The 16,575-nt window shown below is 35.2% G+C and overlaps 1 protein-coding gene across 5 annotated transcripts in view; it reads right to left on the bottom strand.

The window, feature by feature from the left end:
* Window positions 1-9,527, bottom strand: part of LOC137624552 (uncharacterized) — a 29,560-nt gene extending 20,033 nt beyond the window's left edge. The window contains exons 1-2 of one of the 5 annotated variants that reach the window (XM_068355446.1): window positions 9,136-9,338; window positions 8,356-8,444 (exon numbers count right to left, since the gene is read on the bottom strand). The gene's annotated coding sequence lies outside the window, so the exon portion shown is untranslated. Of the gene's footprint in view, window positions 1-8,009; window positions 8,044-8,355; window positions 8,445-8,684; window positions 9,095-9,135; window positions 9,339-9,387 lie in introns of those variants that run through there. The other 4 variants (XM_068355450.1, XM_068355445.1, XM_068355447.1 and 1 more) reach the window with 4 other exon arrangements.
* Between the last annotated feature and the right edge of the window lie 7,048 nt (window positions 9,528-16,575).

Raw genomic sequence — 16,575 nt, 5'->3', positions numbered from 1 at the left:
AAATCAGAGATAACAAAATAAATGATATCAGAATTAATGATAAAAAAAATCAATGATAACAAAATCAATGGTAACAAAACAATGATAACAATCAATGATAAGAAAAAATCAATGATAACAAAATTAATGGTGACAAAATCAATGATAACAAAATCAGCGGTATCAAAACAACGATAACTAAATCATTGGTAACAAAACATTGAAAACAAAATCCATTATAATAAAATCAATGGTAACAAAACAATAATAACAAAATCATTGATAATAGAATCAATGATAACAAAGTCAATGATAACAAAATCAATGGTAACAAAACAATGATGACAAAATTAATGATAAAAACATCAATGATAACCAAATCAATGGTGACAAAATCAATGATAACAAATACAATGGTAACAAAACAATGATAACTAAATCATTAGTAACAAAACATTGGAAACAAAATCCACTATAATGAAATCAATGGTAACAAAACAATGATGACAAAATCAATGATAATAGAATCAATGATAAAAAAAATCAATGATAACAAAATCAATGATAACAGGATCAATGATAACAAAATGAATGGTGACAAAATCAATGATAACAAAATCAATGGTAAAAAACAACAATAACTAATTCATTGGTAACAAAACATTGAAAACAAAATCCATTATAATAAAATCACTGGTAACAAAATAATGATGACAAAGTCGATGATAATAGAATCAATGATAAAAAAATCAATGATAACAAGATCAATGAAAATAAAATCAATGGTAACAAAACAATGATAACTAAATCATTGGTAACAAAAATTTGAAAACAAAATCCATTATGATAAAATCAATGGTAACAAAATCAGTAATAAAAAAAAACAATGGTAACAAAATCAATGCCAACATTATTACCGGCAACGAAATCAATGATAGGTAACAAAATAAATTTTAACATTCTCAGTGATAACAAAATCAATGGTAACATTAACAGTCGTAACAACAGTTCCCCTTCAAGAACAGTTCATTATAAATATCCCCTTTTTAGAAATATCAGTCATATCTTCCAGGCATTTTGAAGCTGGAATCACTATATCTGTGACATTTACGGAGATAGAGTTTTACGTGGTTGTCCCTCATTGATTAACTGATAGGAAAAAAGTACATTTTCTCTTGATTTATAGAACTTAGGTCATATGGCCAGGAGCTGTGGCCAGGGAGACTATTCTGCACCAAGGTAATGGGGGTTAAACCCAGTAGTTGTATTACAAAAGTAAAAGTGGAGAGAGGTTGTAAGCGAGTACGGATTCAAAAGGATTTGAGCTATGTAGCATAGTGCTGGGACCTGTGAGGCCATTCGGGTTCAAACCATTGTTACACTGCCGTAAAAGAGGCTAGACGGCAAGATAGAATAAATGATGCAAGAACAGAGGAAAAGTAAAAGGATATCAAGCAAGTGCACCTGAGGGCTGAGGGAACGTTGCAAAGATCCTACAAGCAATACCTACAGCGTACCGTGAGAGGGGGACTGACGGCACTAGGCCCTTACGGAGGAGCGGGCATGAAGTCAATTAGAAGGTTGAAGGCCAAAGGGGAGCTGTAGTGATCCTTCAGTATTACATACACTGCAGAGTGTGAGGTGTACTGACAGCACTGACTTACTGACTACATTTATCCGTGTTGGAAATTAATTGAGCTGAACGAAATTAATGCTTCAAAACATTATAAGAGACCTCTAACCACTGTTCAAGATAGAAATGGGTCACAAGAAGTCAGAGCCCACATGAAATGTCGGCAACTAAAAGACAACACTGTGCTTCCCTTGCCATATTATTTTTTTCGAAATATAATCTTTCAAAATTCAACGGACAACTGCTCCCTTCTGGATTTAGTAGAATTCATCTTTCCTTTGTTTATTTCCAGATGTTTATTCTATTAATTTTATGGATTTTTTTTTTAATTTCTCTTCATTTTTCCAGCCACTTCGAGCACGAAAGGACTTTTTTTGTGGTTGACCTTTACCTATTTAATAACTCCTTTTAATAATAATGATGAAGATAAAATATTGATAACAATGATTCTACAAGCGACACTCTCTCAATATTTGTTGATGATGATGATGACAATAATAACTCTATTAATTATGCTTTTCTAATAGACAATAATAATAATTAGAACAGGCACTCTGTAGAACGCATATACACCTTCGCCACCGCCAATTTTTCATCATGAAAACGATGATGTTGTGGGTATTTTGATCCTAAAACACATATATCGCAAGATGGGCAATTGTATCGTGCACATTTTGGCACTATTTTCATGCAAATGAGATCAAAATTGGTCAGGAAATGACATAATGACGTTTTTAACCTTTAAGTGACCTTGGCCTTGACTTTTGACCCAATCACTCCTAAAATCTAAATGAATTGTCTTTTGATCATGACCAATTATCTCACCAAATTTCATGAGATTCGGTTTATGAGTTAAGCGAATAACAAACACACAGTCAGCCATACAAACAAATAAATACATAAACAAGGGTAATGCCATCACTACATCATGTTGTATATCACAAGATATGCAATTGAATTATGCACATTTTGGCACCAGCTTCATGAAAATCAAATAAAAACGACATTTATCCATTTTCATGACCTTGACCTTTGCCCCAATCACTCCCAAAATCTAATAAAATTATCCTTGAATTGTGGCCAATCATCCCACCAAATTTCATGATTCAGTAAAATAGTTTTTGAATTATACGAATCACAAACAGACCTACAAACATACGCCTATCAAAACATAACCGTCGCCGCAACAAAGTTGGCGAAGTTAATGAATATATTATCCACAAGATAATAATAATAATAATAATAATAATAATAATAATAATAATAATAATAATAATAATGTTGAAAGCTCTAGAAACTTCAAAGCAAACTATTGACTAACAAAATTCATATATCCAAGAGAGAGACTGAATTATAGGACTTCCTTGGTGATCTCATCCTTATACAATTAAGAGTATGTTCTCACGAAAACTGATTTCAGCCACGCATTAATTATTAGATTACCATTATAGGTGCATTTGTTTGTTTACCATACCTTTGAGTTAACTTAAATCACTGTAACTTTTACAAATTAGTTTTGATTATTATTTGAAATCGTGTTTAATCTTACTTTTTATCCATGAGTCTACTGTTTAGTGAGGGAGTTGGATTCGTGGATCTTTGACATATGGCTCAGCGTGGGAGACTGGGAGTGGGAGAGTAGTTATCACCTAGGTGTAACTCAAGGAATCATGTGAAAGTTAGAATATGTTGGCCAGTAATGTGGAAAATAGCAAGCGGAAACGGAGTTAAAGTAAAATGCTAAAAATCGGTGTTCTTAGGGGTCGATTGGATGCTACGAAGACCGTTATGTTTACAATGCTCCACATATGATGCAATGAAGCCACAACCATCCTATGGTATTTGATGCATGAATATTAAATTATTCTTAAATTTTCATCAGAATAAAAATAACGACAGTTAACACGTAATGAACAAGTGATATAACACAATAATAAATAAGGAGAGACAGGAGATATCATCAAGTATTTGCATCGCTAACTTCCGCCACTCCGTAGATCAAAGGGAATCTTGTGTTACAGATAATACTAATGATAGATCATTTACTCCGGATTGTGTCTACTGTAAGTATGCCAAAAAAGGCTTATTTAATGTTAGATTAATCCATAATTAATTAATGAGATCTTTGTCGATATCTTAAAAAATAAAATAATTTAACAAAAACAAAAGTATCTTGTATATGTCTTCAAGCATGAGGTTGGCGCTAGTACCACGCAGAACCCGCAGCCTATTCACGCTGGGTGGAATGATGGGAGAGTTTCCATGAGTAATCCATGATATTCCAAATGTCAGCTAAGTGCTGTAACACACGGCTATGTGCATGTATCTATCTTTTTATGTATATATATATATATATATTATATATATATATATATATATATATATATATATATATATATATACACACACAATAGCACATAATTACATATATATATATATATATATATATATATATATATATATATATATAGTGTGTGTGTGTATATATATAAATATTTGTTTATATATATATATATATATATATATATATATATATATATATATATATATAAAGTATATATATGTATATACATGGATTATATTATACATAGACTATATATATATATATATATATATATATATATATATATATATATATATATATATATAAGCTTTTAACAATCGATTTAATACATACTTAATCGAATGAACCCTCTGAGCTTAAGGGAACCGGGTAAAGCCCCTATAACATTATTATAATAGTAATGTATATCTATGAACTTTTACCTATATCTTAATGAAGTTCAAGTAATGGCACAGATATCCTCAGTATTATTCTTATTAATAAGATCATCAACATCTAAAATTATCATCAAATTAGTTATCATTATGCACCATCATTACTAAAAGTATCAGCATTATCCAAAATTATCAACAATTCAATTACATATATGCATATTTATCTGCCGGGGATATCAGCTGCAAAACAAACAGATAAAACACAATCCCTTAATATGCCTCGTAATCCCCCATGCAAAGATACACTGAAGTCACCTTTCTTTTTAAAGCAGACAGACATATTGTACTGTACACTCCGGTATCCATTAACTCTGAGAGCTTAAACATGAGTTCACCGGAGTCTGCCCTTACCGTACTAATGGCTACATTGCTTCAAATGTTCTTTGGCTTTTTAATCAATTGAAATTTTATTCTTATGTACATTACGAGAATTCTAATCCCTAATGTGTTCATTGGTTGTTTAATGGCTTCTTTTGTGTGTATGTGTGTTTTTTTTTTTTTCAATATGGAAGTGTGTTGTCGTCATTTAATGATTAAAAATAATATCTCCTATATAAACTAATAAAGAGCAAACGTCTGGATATATATATATATATATATATATATATATATATATATATATATATATATATATATATACATTTATATATATATATATGTGTGTGTGTGTGTGTGCGTGTATATATATATATATATATATATATATATATATATATATATATATATATATATGGGTCCCTAAAGAATGCGAAAAAAGCAGGGAGAGTAAGAGAAGACGATGAATTGACACGCTAAGAAAATTTGCGGGTATAGACTGGGCTAGGAAAAAACCATAAACAGACGGAAATGGAAGTACATGTCTGAGGCCTTTGTCATGCAATGGACTAATTATGGATGATATATATATATATATGTATAATATATATATATATATATATATATATATATATATATATATATATATATCGGTAACGCTCAGCGGCATTGACAGACGTATAACTACTCAGTATCTCCCCGTCCTTTGAGTAGGGTGGAGAGGAGTAGTCATATCCCGGTGTTATATCTAGGAGAGGGGGAGGGGTGGGAAGAGATGAATTTGTGTGTGCGTGTGTGCATATATAAACATTTAGCTTTAATTTTTGACTGCTCGCGTACACTAATAATAATAATATTAATTGAGCTTTTATTGTGTAAATTGGAGGCCAGTTTCAGTAATGATCATAATGATGACAATAATATCACTTATATTATGTGAATGTTATTACTTTGAACAATGATAATGACAATGTCCTTGTCTAGCATAATCCTCACTAGTTTTGGGAATCAAACCTTGTATTACCCAATACTGAAGGCGGAGTAATACAAATTCCAGTTGATTCCAATTCCAAGTCACTGTTACAGCCACGATTATTATCATTATGGTTAAATCAAATTGTTATCGTTGGAATACAACTACCTGTCTTGAGTATCTTACAGATAATGCGATATCATTCTTGGAGAGAGAGAGAGAGAGAGAGAGAGAGAGAGAGAGAGAGAGAGAGAGAGAGAGAGTCTGTCTTAAAGATACAGCTATATCATTCTTGGAAAGAGAGAGAGAGAGAGAGAGAGAGAGAGAGAGAGAGAGAGAGAGAGAGAGAGAGTCTGTCTTAAAGATACAGCTATATCATTCTTGGAGAGAGAGAGAGAGAGAGAGAGAGAGAGAGAGAGAGAGAGAGAGAGAGAGAATCTGTCTTAAAGATACAGCTATATCATTCTTGGAAAGAGAGAGAGAGAGAGAGAGAGAGAGAGAGAGAGAGAGAGAGAGAGAGAGAGAGAGTCTGTCTTAAAGATACAGCTATATCATTCTTGAGAGAGAGAGAGAGAGAGAGAGAGAGAGAGAGAGAGAGTCTGTCTTAAAGATACAGCTATATCATTCTTGGAGAGAGAGAGAGAGAGAGAGAGAGAGAGGAGAGAGAGAGAGAGAGAGAGAGAGAGAGAGAGAGAGAGAGAGGGGGGGGGGTTATACCCGAAATATTCCAGGTGAAAATTAAAATTATAATTCAAAATTACCTAGAAAGTCATACCTAGAACTATCCCGTTTCAGAATAGCCTAAAATACCCCCAAAATAACTTATGTATACTGTACAGCCAGCGCAGATCTGACCATTCCAGAACTCCCTCTGCATTTTCAAATTGTGATTGATATGTTCGCTTTTAATTTTCTTTTAATTCGAATATTCCATCACATTCGTTTCTCGTTGCCTCTTTTAAATCGATAACGCTCGCAACGGATCCTATGGCCTGGTATGTAACACCTTTCTTTTGAATAAAAGTAGTTAGACCGTCCTCTGTGCAAGATGGTATACGCCCTCCCTTCTCTACCAATATGATTCTACTGTGTATTTAATCAATTTCCACCAGCGAAAAAAGCAAACTATATATCTATTATTATTATTATTATTATTATTATTATTATTATTATTATTATTATTACAAGCCTAGATGGAAAAACAGTTTATGTAGGAAATATTTATTTCAATGTTTTTAACTGTTCTTAAAATATTTTATTTTTCCTTGTTTCCTTTTCTCACGGGGCTATTTTCCCTGTTGGGCCCTTGGGCTTATAGCATCCTGCTTTTCCAACTAGGGTTGTAGCTTAGCATCTAGTAATAATAATAATAATAATAATAATAATAATAATAATAATAATAATAATAATAATAATACAGGCCCGAGAGCTCCAACAGGGAAAAAATAGCCCAGCGAGGAAAGGAAATATGGAAATAAATAAACTGCAAGAGAAGTAATAAGCCATTAAAATAAAACATATTAACCAGTCTCTCTGATAACAGGCATACATATAACTGTACAGCAAACACGCATACGAAATGCTCTTGGAACGGTGTTCAACTCCGATCGAGCCGATGTGACCATATGATCACAAATGCATATCGAACTGCATTTCATATCTATGACTACAGGACGTGTGTCGGAGGGGGGACTGGATTAAACATCGTTCGCTTCGAGCGGCCTTATCTGGATACCTCGCTTTCAAGGTATCCCGGATGAAAAGTCTATGCAAGTGGCCAAGATTGTAAAGATTGCATGTGGAATCAAAGTTAGTTTGCTTATCTATCTATCTATCTATCTATCTATCTGTCTATATATATATATATATATATATATACTGTATATATATATATAGAGAGAGAGAGAGAGAGAGAGAGAGAGAGAGAGAGAGAGAGAGAGAGAGAGAGAGAGAGACATACATACATACATATATCCTATATATGATAAATTTTGCATATATATATATATATATATATATGTATGTATGTATGTATATATATATACATATATATATACACACACACATATATATATATATATATATATATATATATATGTATATATATATATATATATATATATATATATATATATATATATATATATATATATATATATATATATATATATATATATATATATATAACAACAATGAATGCAGCCGTTTCTAGTCCTCTGCAGGACAAAGGTCTCAGACATGTACTTGTTTACGTCTGGGGTTTCGCTAATTACCAGCAACTCCAGATTGATGATGGTGGGAGACTTGTCTGATCGCTCACCGCAGACTTACCTAGCATGGGAGGCCCTGACAAGCACAGCTTTGTTGATTATGGCACTACGCAAGAGAGAGAGAGAGAGAGAGAGAGAGAGAGAGAGAGAGAGAGAGAGAGAGAGAGAGAGAGAGAGAGAGAGAGAGAGTAACCAATGATCAGAAATTAATTCCAAATACAAATTAAATTTATAATCGGAAATCCCTAATATTAATTTTCCGCATTAGAATACACATGAAAGCTAATCTCTCTCTCTCTCTCTCTCTCTCTCTCTCTCTCTCTCTCTCTCTCTCTCTGCCTGATTTGATTTTTCCTGTTCGCCAAATTATATCACAATAAAATCTGATAATTAAAAAAAACACTCACTGACGCATTAGGCCTAAAGTTTCTTTAGAATTTGCTTTCACTATAGGGATAGTTAACAGGATCATCTATAGTTCCTTTTGGGCAAAACTCTGCAAAAAAAAAAATCCGCAAAACACTGTGGAATACCAGTCACATTTCTCTATTTCGACACCGTTATCAGCACATTAATTTCCACGGCAAGTTGCGATCACACTGCACTTGACACCGACGGCCAAAGAAAGGTGAAACTAAAGTCACTTTACCAAATTATATGCAGCACGCCACTTATTTGATAAGGCTCGCTACTTAGCAAACGTCTTTTGGCACAAACTTTATCAGTAAATACAAACCACAGTTCGTTTTAGAGGCTCAAAATGCCTCGCACATTCCCTCTAGCTAGCTAGAGTTCACCCGTAAAACACCCGAACAACAGGCATGGACTATATCACAGTGCCATCTGTTGACCAACGCTGAATGCGAGAAGACGCTGTTGTTTCACCGCGACTATTTTTATCGTTCTTTTCAAATCATTTCTATTACAGCAGCTGCCACATTCGTTGTTTCTCTTCTAAATTTAATCGTTAAATGAAATAGAGAACGTTGCACTTTGCATAAGAAACAGCGATTCACTTTTGTTTCCAATTCTCGCTTTAAGGTGTGAATCATCCCTAATAGAGTGGATGGACCTGTGCTTTCGAAGTCCATTAAAAGAATGTAATTTGATGTGAGCGACGGTTGGAAAGTAAAAACAATTTATTTCCTTTACGTACTGACCACATACACATTTTAATGTCTACTTACCGTCACATGCATCGCTAACTATGGTAAAACTAAGATGGAAATCGCTGAGTAAATCCTAATGTGTCACAGTATAGCCAACCACCGTCAAACACTCACTCCCTCTCTTTCTCTCTCCCTGTTGCCCGTGGCGACATTCGGAAATGATTTGGGAATCGTGATTGTTGCCAGAATATTTCGTCTATTTACCATCGCCCTGCGATTGACTTATGACAGCTCTGGTCTGTCTGTATTGGTAACTCAATTTACACCTACCTTCCGACAGGCGGCGAGTAGCGCTAAATATCACCTTTAATTTGAGCTATATTTCACAGTCGCTTTGACTTTCCCGCTAGCTTTTTTCATTAAAAAACAAAAAAACTCTTTTGATCTGTAGTTGGTCCATATTTGAAAAGGGACACTTGGAATAGGTAAAAATATAGTAAGTGTATTAGGGAGATGGAGGTAGGTAGGGGGGTGTGGTGTTTTCGGACGAAACAATGCGATAACACATCGATATGTTTAGACAGAACAATCGCATTGAATTAACATTATCAAAAAGTCATGGCTGATAAGAACATAATCGTAATCTAAGATAATGGTGGAGATTACAACAGTACTGCCGTCTTGCGTAGCATGTTTTCCGATAACTCATGTTTTTTTGTTCGATCTACAGACCTCGTTGTGAACCATTTAGGTTGAGGTTTAAAGGCCTCTCTTGAATAACGGAGACAAGGGACACTGACAATACCCTAGAGACTGACCATATATCTGTATGATCAACGCCCAAGCCCCCTCTCCTGATACGCTAGAACCAGGGAGGCCAGGCAATGCCTGCTGTTGAATCGACAAGTAAACCTACTGCATTGGCTCCCCCAAAACTTGCTCAGCATCCTACGCTTACAATGATGGAGAAGTTGCAGACACTACAAGAGTCTATCCAGTTTGAGCGGGACTCGATCTCCCGTCCAGCAGAACCCCAGGCAGGGACGTTCTAAATAGAGCTATGGCCGAGTTGGCCATTCTCATTCAGCACCAATAAGGAGCAACTATAGAAAAAAAAAATATTCAGTTGCACGATAAGCCAAATGTTAAAGGAGTTGGACAGCGAAATGGAAGAAATATAGAGGTAATAGGCAAAAAAGTAGGTGTAGCTAGGAGCTGAAGGGACTGTAATTATCAACCAGTAATGCCCAGAGTACACTGCGCGAGTTGAACTTGTGGCGCTCTTTCCCAACATGGAAACCAGTGGTGACAAAAGTACTATATAATAAAATATACTTATAAAATCGATGAGTTTTAAATATCCATCGTATAATGAAGTTAGATAATTATATGTTAGCGCAACTTAATTAACTGCCTTCACAACAAAATGGATATTTGAAGCTTTTAATTATTTTATATTTAACTTCTTTTAAACTTTTGACAACGCTCATCCACAAGTCCTAATGGGCCGGGCTGTGCCGCCAGTGCACCTCACGTAATATTATGTAAGCATTATTAGAACATAATATTAAAACATTTGAGTTACAGCGAGAATATATATATATATATATATATATATATATATATATATATATATATATATATATATATATATATATATATTTATAAAAGGGAATGGGTGACAATTTGAATCATTCGGTTATATCATCTTTATCATTGTTGCAAAAATGAAATGTCCTGAAGAAATACTCTTCCACCTAATTACGCTACACGGCATAAAAGCTGCGTATATTACTATAGGCCTAGCGAAGACTGACTGTATGAAAATAATTCCTAAATAGAAAAATAAAATAAAAAACGACGCACACGTACCGCGTATAATTGAATGAAGAATCTCTGTAGGACATTTTATAAATTATCAATTTCCAGCCGGAAGTCAATTTAGTGTAGTTGTATTTTTTTTTTTTTTTTTTGAGGGAATGTAAACACCGCATACCGTACTTTAGACTAGGGCAGTTATTAGGACTCAATGTGGTATTTCAAGCTACATCATCCATCTGGATGAAGATTAAGGAAACGATTATGAATATCCATTACGAAATTGCTGCATAACGGATTGGATTGGATTGATGAATACGGGATAAATAGTCAGGCACCAATAGCCATTCACCACCCAATATTACTATACAATGCATGTAAAATTATATTAATTTGATTATTGTTGGACAAAAATATAAAACGGATGACGTGACTAATAAATCAAGGGATGAATAATAAGACAATGAATTGGGCAAATAACTAAGCCAACGTGCGGGAAATTGAACAATGAATAAACTTACCCACCATCGTTTGAGGGAAATTGGGCAATCCTCTTTCTTCGTACAATAGGCCTACATAATGACTGAACTAGAATCTTGTTATTGTAGGGTAATGAACCTAAGGAACGCATTGAGCTAAGTGGTCCTCTACATCCTAGTCTATCCCCATTCTAAAAGCGGAAGTGTTTAAAAACGAGGTGCCCCCAGATTCAGAGTTGGATAAAGATACCTGGGTCTATAGCAAAGGTAAGCAGGGTAACAAACGTAAGCAGGGTAATACAGATGGACACAAGAATTCCTGGCACACCAAGCTCTGAGGGGTGTATCCTGTCACACACTTTCTGCGCGGTGAGTAACTCAATAGATAACTGTAAGGAGATGGCATCAGTGGTCAGCGGGTCTACGCACAGGAACTCTCCGCTCAGTAATGGTGTAACAGAGTCCTCGCCCTCTGGGTGTGATGTGCCAGGAACTCATGTGTCCAATTATACATTCACGCACAGAGAGAGAGAGAGAGAGAGAGAGAGAGAGAGAGAGAGAGAGAGAGAGAGAGAGAGAGAGAGAAGAACTGTATTAACTCTAGTCGACCGTAAGACCATTGCCCCCATGTAATACAATTGTAATCAATCAGTCAGTAAAGAGTTGGCATGAGTAACATTTGAAGGTGTAATGCCAGCTAAATGAGTTGGGCATTAGGTCAAGCAAAAGTCCGCATTCAAAGGTAGAGAGATTATGTTTGAATTTCTTAAGTAAAGAATAAATGTCTATTACTGTTATCATTATTTTCATATCTCTACTCTGGGCTGACCCAAGGAACTTACTTAAATGAGAGAGGAAAAATTATTGATCATCGGTATCAAACTCCGTGTTTTTCTTTAATGTGAATTAATTTCTTAAATGATATATTTTTAATGAGTGATAAATAAATATTTAACGACCTTTTTTGTGGTCGCGCTCTCAGAAAATGAAATGAGAGTCGTGAAACATTTCAAGAACTGGATGTTTAAGGTGATAAGCTCATCTTGTGCTATGTACATCTGACAGATGAGTCAACATCATAAGTAAATGACTTAAACAAACTAAAGGTAATTATTCTGGTAAGCTGTCAAAATTCATCCAGATCACCCATCCTCACCTCAGTCTACCTGGTCAATTATGTTGGGTCAACCCCGGTCAGTAAAATTAGGTTAGGTGGTTAGTGCCCCTTGTTTAGGCTAGTTATGATAAGTTCAATTATGAAGCATTAGTAATCCGTGTTATGGTGTGCAAGGCTAATGGGTAAAGTAAATTATTGTGTATTATTCCGAATTTGAAGATAGGTAAGGTAACGTTTGGATAGGTCGTGTTAGTATGTAGGCTATTAGCAACCCATGTTATTGGATAAGTCTTGGTTAAAGTGGACTGAGCAAAGATATGTTTATATTACAGTAGAAATAATAAAAGACGATCGGCAAATGTCCCTCAACAATCGACCCGAAAAATAAAAGAAAGTGGAACATGAGTTATAATTGAATGAGAGAAGTATTTAATGGCAATTCTGGCCACTGCTGTAATTTGACCTTTATTCTCATTAGTTAGTAATATTCCAGTAGGCCATTTTTTTAAAATTTCAGTAATGCTAACAAGATGGAGTTACAGTACATGAATCCACAAATTGACCAAAATGCTTAGCTAATATATAGATACAGTTAGTCACCTACTCACCTTGACACAAATATAGAATTGTTGGTCCCTCATTCATACATTCCTTCGCCATTTCAGACTGCTACATTGGACCCACGATTTTGTAATGGCACAGATGGGGAGATTTTTTTTTTTTTTTTTTTTTTTTTGTAATCAAACGCTTCTTTTTATCTCACCTTAAGCTTCTGGAACTGCACTGCAGTTTGCTTACCAAAGCACCTTAAGGAACAAGCAACATTGAAGGACACACGCAGAGCTTCTGAGAATAAATTCCATAAACATAAGGGAAACCTACAGGAACATAGAAAGAGCTCTGGGTAACTGATATAGTTACATAGTCATTACAACAGAAAGAGATAGGTTGTGGTAGCCTATTGGAAACGTCCCTGTCTGGCGATCTACTGGCCTGAGGTTCGAGATCCTCTCAAGCTCGATAGTTTCTTGTAGTGTCTGCAACCTCACCCTCTTTGCTAGGGTTGGGTGGGGAGTTTGGGGAGCCTATTATTATTATTATTATTATTATTATTATTATTTGCTAAGCTACAACCCTAGTTGGAAAAGCAGGATGCTATATGCCCAAGGGTTCCAACAGGAAAAATAGCCTAGTGAGGAAAGGAAACAAGGAAAAAAATATTTTAAGAAAAGTAACAACATTAGAATAAATATTTCCTATATAAACTATGAAAACCTTAACAAAACAAAAAGAAGAGAAATAAGATAGAATACTGTGCCCAAGTGTACCCTCAAGCGAGAGAACTCTACCCCAAGACAGTGGAAGACCATGGCACAGAGACTATTGCGCTACCCAAGACTAGAAAACAATGGTTTGATTTTGGATTGTCCTCCCAGAAGAGCAGCTTACCATAGCTAAAGAGTCTCTTCAACCGTTACCAATAGGAAAGTGGCCACTGAATAATGACAGTGCAATAGTTGACCCCTTGTGTGAAGAATATTTGTTCGGTAATCTCAGTGTTGTCAGGTGTATGAGGACAGAGAAGAGTCTGCAAAGAATAGGCCAGACTATTCGGTGTATGTGTAGGCATAGGAAAAATGAGCCATAACCAGAGAGAAGGATCCAATGTACGTCTACCTGCTGAGTCCTTAGCAGCCATTGCCTGGCCCCCTGGTCCTATCGTGTGTGATGAGGAGGCTGGATCACTTATTATATGTATATGTGGTCAATATATAGGGCAATGTCACTGTTCCTTGCCTATGCGATTCATGAACGATTATTAAACCTTATCCAAGAAGGAATAAATTTAGTGCTGTTCGGACTCACAAATTTGCAGTGGTGGAAAAGGGGTGTAGCTTGCTTAGATAAATGAAAAATAAATAAATAAATAAATAAATAAATAAATGTTTCGAAGCAGTGCAGGAACTTCTCTGAAAAAAAAGAGGAGATTGTAACAAACAATGTTTTGGTCTTATATACTCATTGCAGTACTATTCGCATGTTTAATGTTTACGTCTCGCGCACGCTTCTTCTTCCCTTTCGGGGCTAGGAAGACTGCCAGACCGAGGTAACATCGCATCCTAAATCGGACTCGAGGTCGTAAAAGGTACTTGCAGATTGCAACATGGGCTTTTAAAGAAAAAAAGAAAATACCGTAAACAGAATCTTAGGGGGCAAAACATGTAGGCCAAAAACTATAGGAAAACATCTATTATTGCCATGAATCAAAGCACAAAGTCAATCGCGCAAACCCAACCTTCAAACCATGTATTCAAAACTTACGTTTATGCAGCCAAAGGCAACATATACTGCACTAGTCACCGTATGCTGCATTGTAAACAACAACATTATGCTTAATAGTTAAACCTCTAGTATTTAGTTCAACCTTTCACTCATAAAGTATGAATGTCTTTGTTAATTCCAAATGGTTTGAAGTTGAAAGATAAAAAATAATCAGAGAGAGAGAGAGAGAGAGAGAGAGAGAGAGAGAGAGAGAGAGAGAGGGGGGGGGCATGTGTTCTTTATATTTTCTTAAATCATTGAACAACCGAACATTTTACAACTCCAATTGATTATAGTGAAGGTGTAGGTCGAGAAACTATTGAAACAACGGTCCATCTCACTCTTCTTTTTTTTCCTCCAAAATTAACGCCAAGGAGACTCGTTGAAGCTATCTCGGTATCAATAACCAATGGAAACCAAAAGTGTAAAGAAAAGAAATGTCCTCAAATTAGACATACGTAAATTGACTCATTGAAAAAATGGTTTGATAACGTCATCATATATGTCAGACTAAAGACAGCAAATGTTCTGGTGATCTTTTTTCAAACCATGTACCGCCTTTAGCGCTTTCCTCAAAAAAAGAAAAAGAAGAAAAAAAAAAGAATCGCAATGAAAAAAATATCCCGTGAAGATGAGTGGGTGGTTTCAGAATCTCTTTACGATGTCTTTTTGCGTTGTGAATGCGTTTTTCTCTAATCTTATATACTGTACAATATATTGTAGCTAATGCAAAATAAATTTGATATAATGAATAAAGGGAAAATTGTAAGGGTTATGTGAGCAGTTTATCTTTAACATTCCCTGCAAAAAGATTAGCAGTCTCTCATAAACAAGTCCATTATAATCGGCATCGTCAATACTGTCCAACAACAGATTCCATTCCAGCTCGTTCAGGGAATTTTGAAAGCTAGAAAAACAAGACATTGTCAAAGCCCATTGTTGAGTTCAGCTGTGATCTTTCAACTCCTCTCTCTCTCTCTCTCTCTCTCTCTCTCTCTCTCTCTCTCTCTCTCTCTCTCTCTCTCTCTCTCTCTCTCTCGCTGACTGCTAAAGGTCAGATTGACATGATGCGTTGCCATATCTTTGATGATTTGTCCATCAAAGGATTTCATTTGGTGTAGGGTATATTTTAACCTCTATTTTTTCACCCTTGGTACATTGGATGACTATACCCCAGGGAAGCACTGTAGTTGGTATTTTTGCTTCAATGGTAGAATAGCATGAAACTGTTAGGGCTAAATGAAAAGGGAAATATGGAAAAATAGAGTATGTTTTTCCCTGAATTAAAAACTTGAACACTAAGCGTTATGTGTATGGAAAAAAATATTTCGAACAAACAGATCCTACTTCAAAGAAGCCATAGAAATTTTTACTGAACTTGTATGTGGACAGTAAACTTGGCGTTTGACTTAAAACTTCTGACATGAGTAACCCAAGAATCCCATTTTATAACGTCACGAGTTGATTGCAAGATCCAAATCGATGAGTGGCCTCACAAGTCCCAACACCTGGCTCTATAGCCCAGAATTATAAATCCAGTCCAATGCAAGTCGTACCGCATTCGTTGGCCAACCAGTTTGCGAACTGAGTCCTCGAACAGGGAGACGCAGTAACAGGTTGTTTTTCCAACCGTATGGTGAGGAAAACTTCATACAAAAATCGACATCATTAACAAAACGGGCTTCATTGTTGCCCATTTACGACCACACCAGGCGACCTAAACTTGGATTTTCTACGTGAGGGTTATTTAGTATCGATCAGCTATACCTACAGTGTTTCGAT

The sequence above is a fragment of the Palaemon carinicauda genome, chromosome 31, assembly GCF_036898095.1.
Source record: "Palaemon carinicauda isolate YSFRI2023 chromosome 31, ASM3689809v2, whole genome shotgun sequence".
NCBI classification, from domain to species: Eukaryota; Metazoa; Arthropoda; class Malacostraca; order Decapoda; family Palaemonidae; genus Palaemon; species Palaemon carinicauda.
Note: the sequence above shows the minus strand (reverse complement) of the source record. Positions and strands in the feature narration are given on the sequence as shown.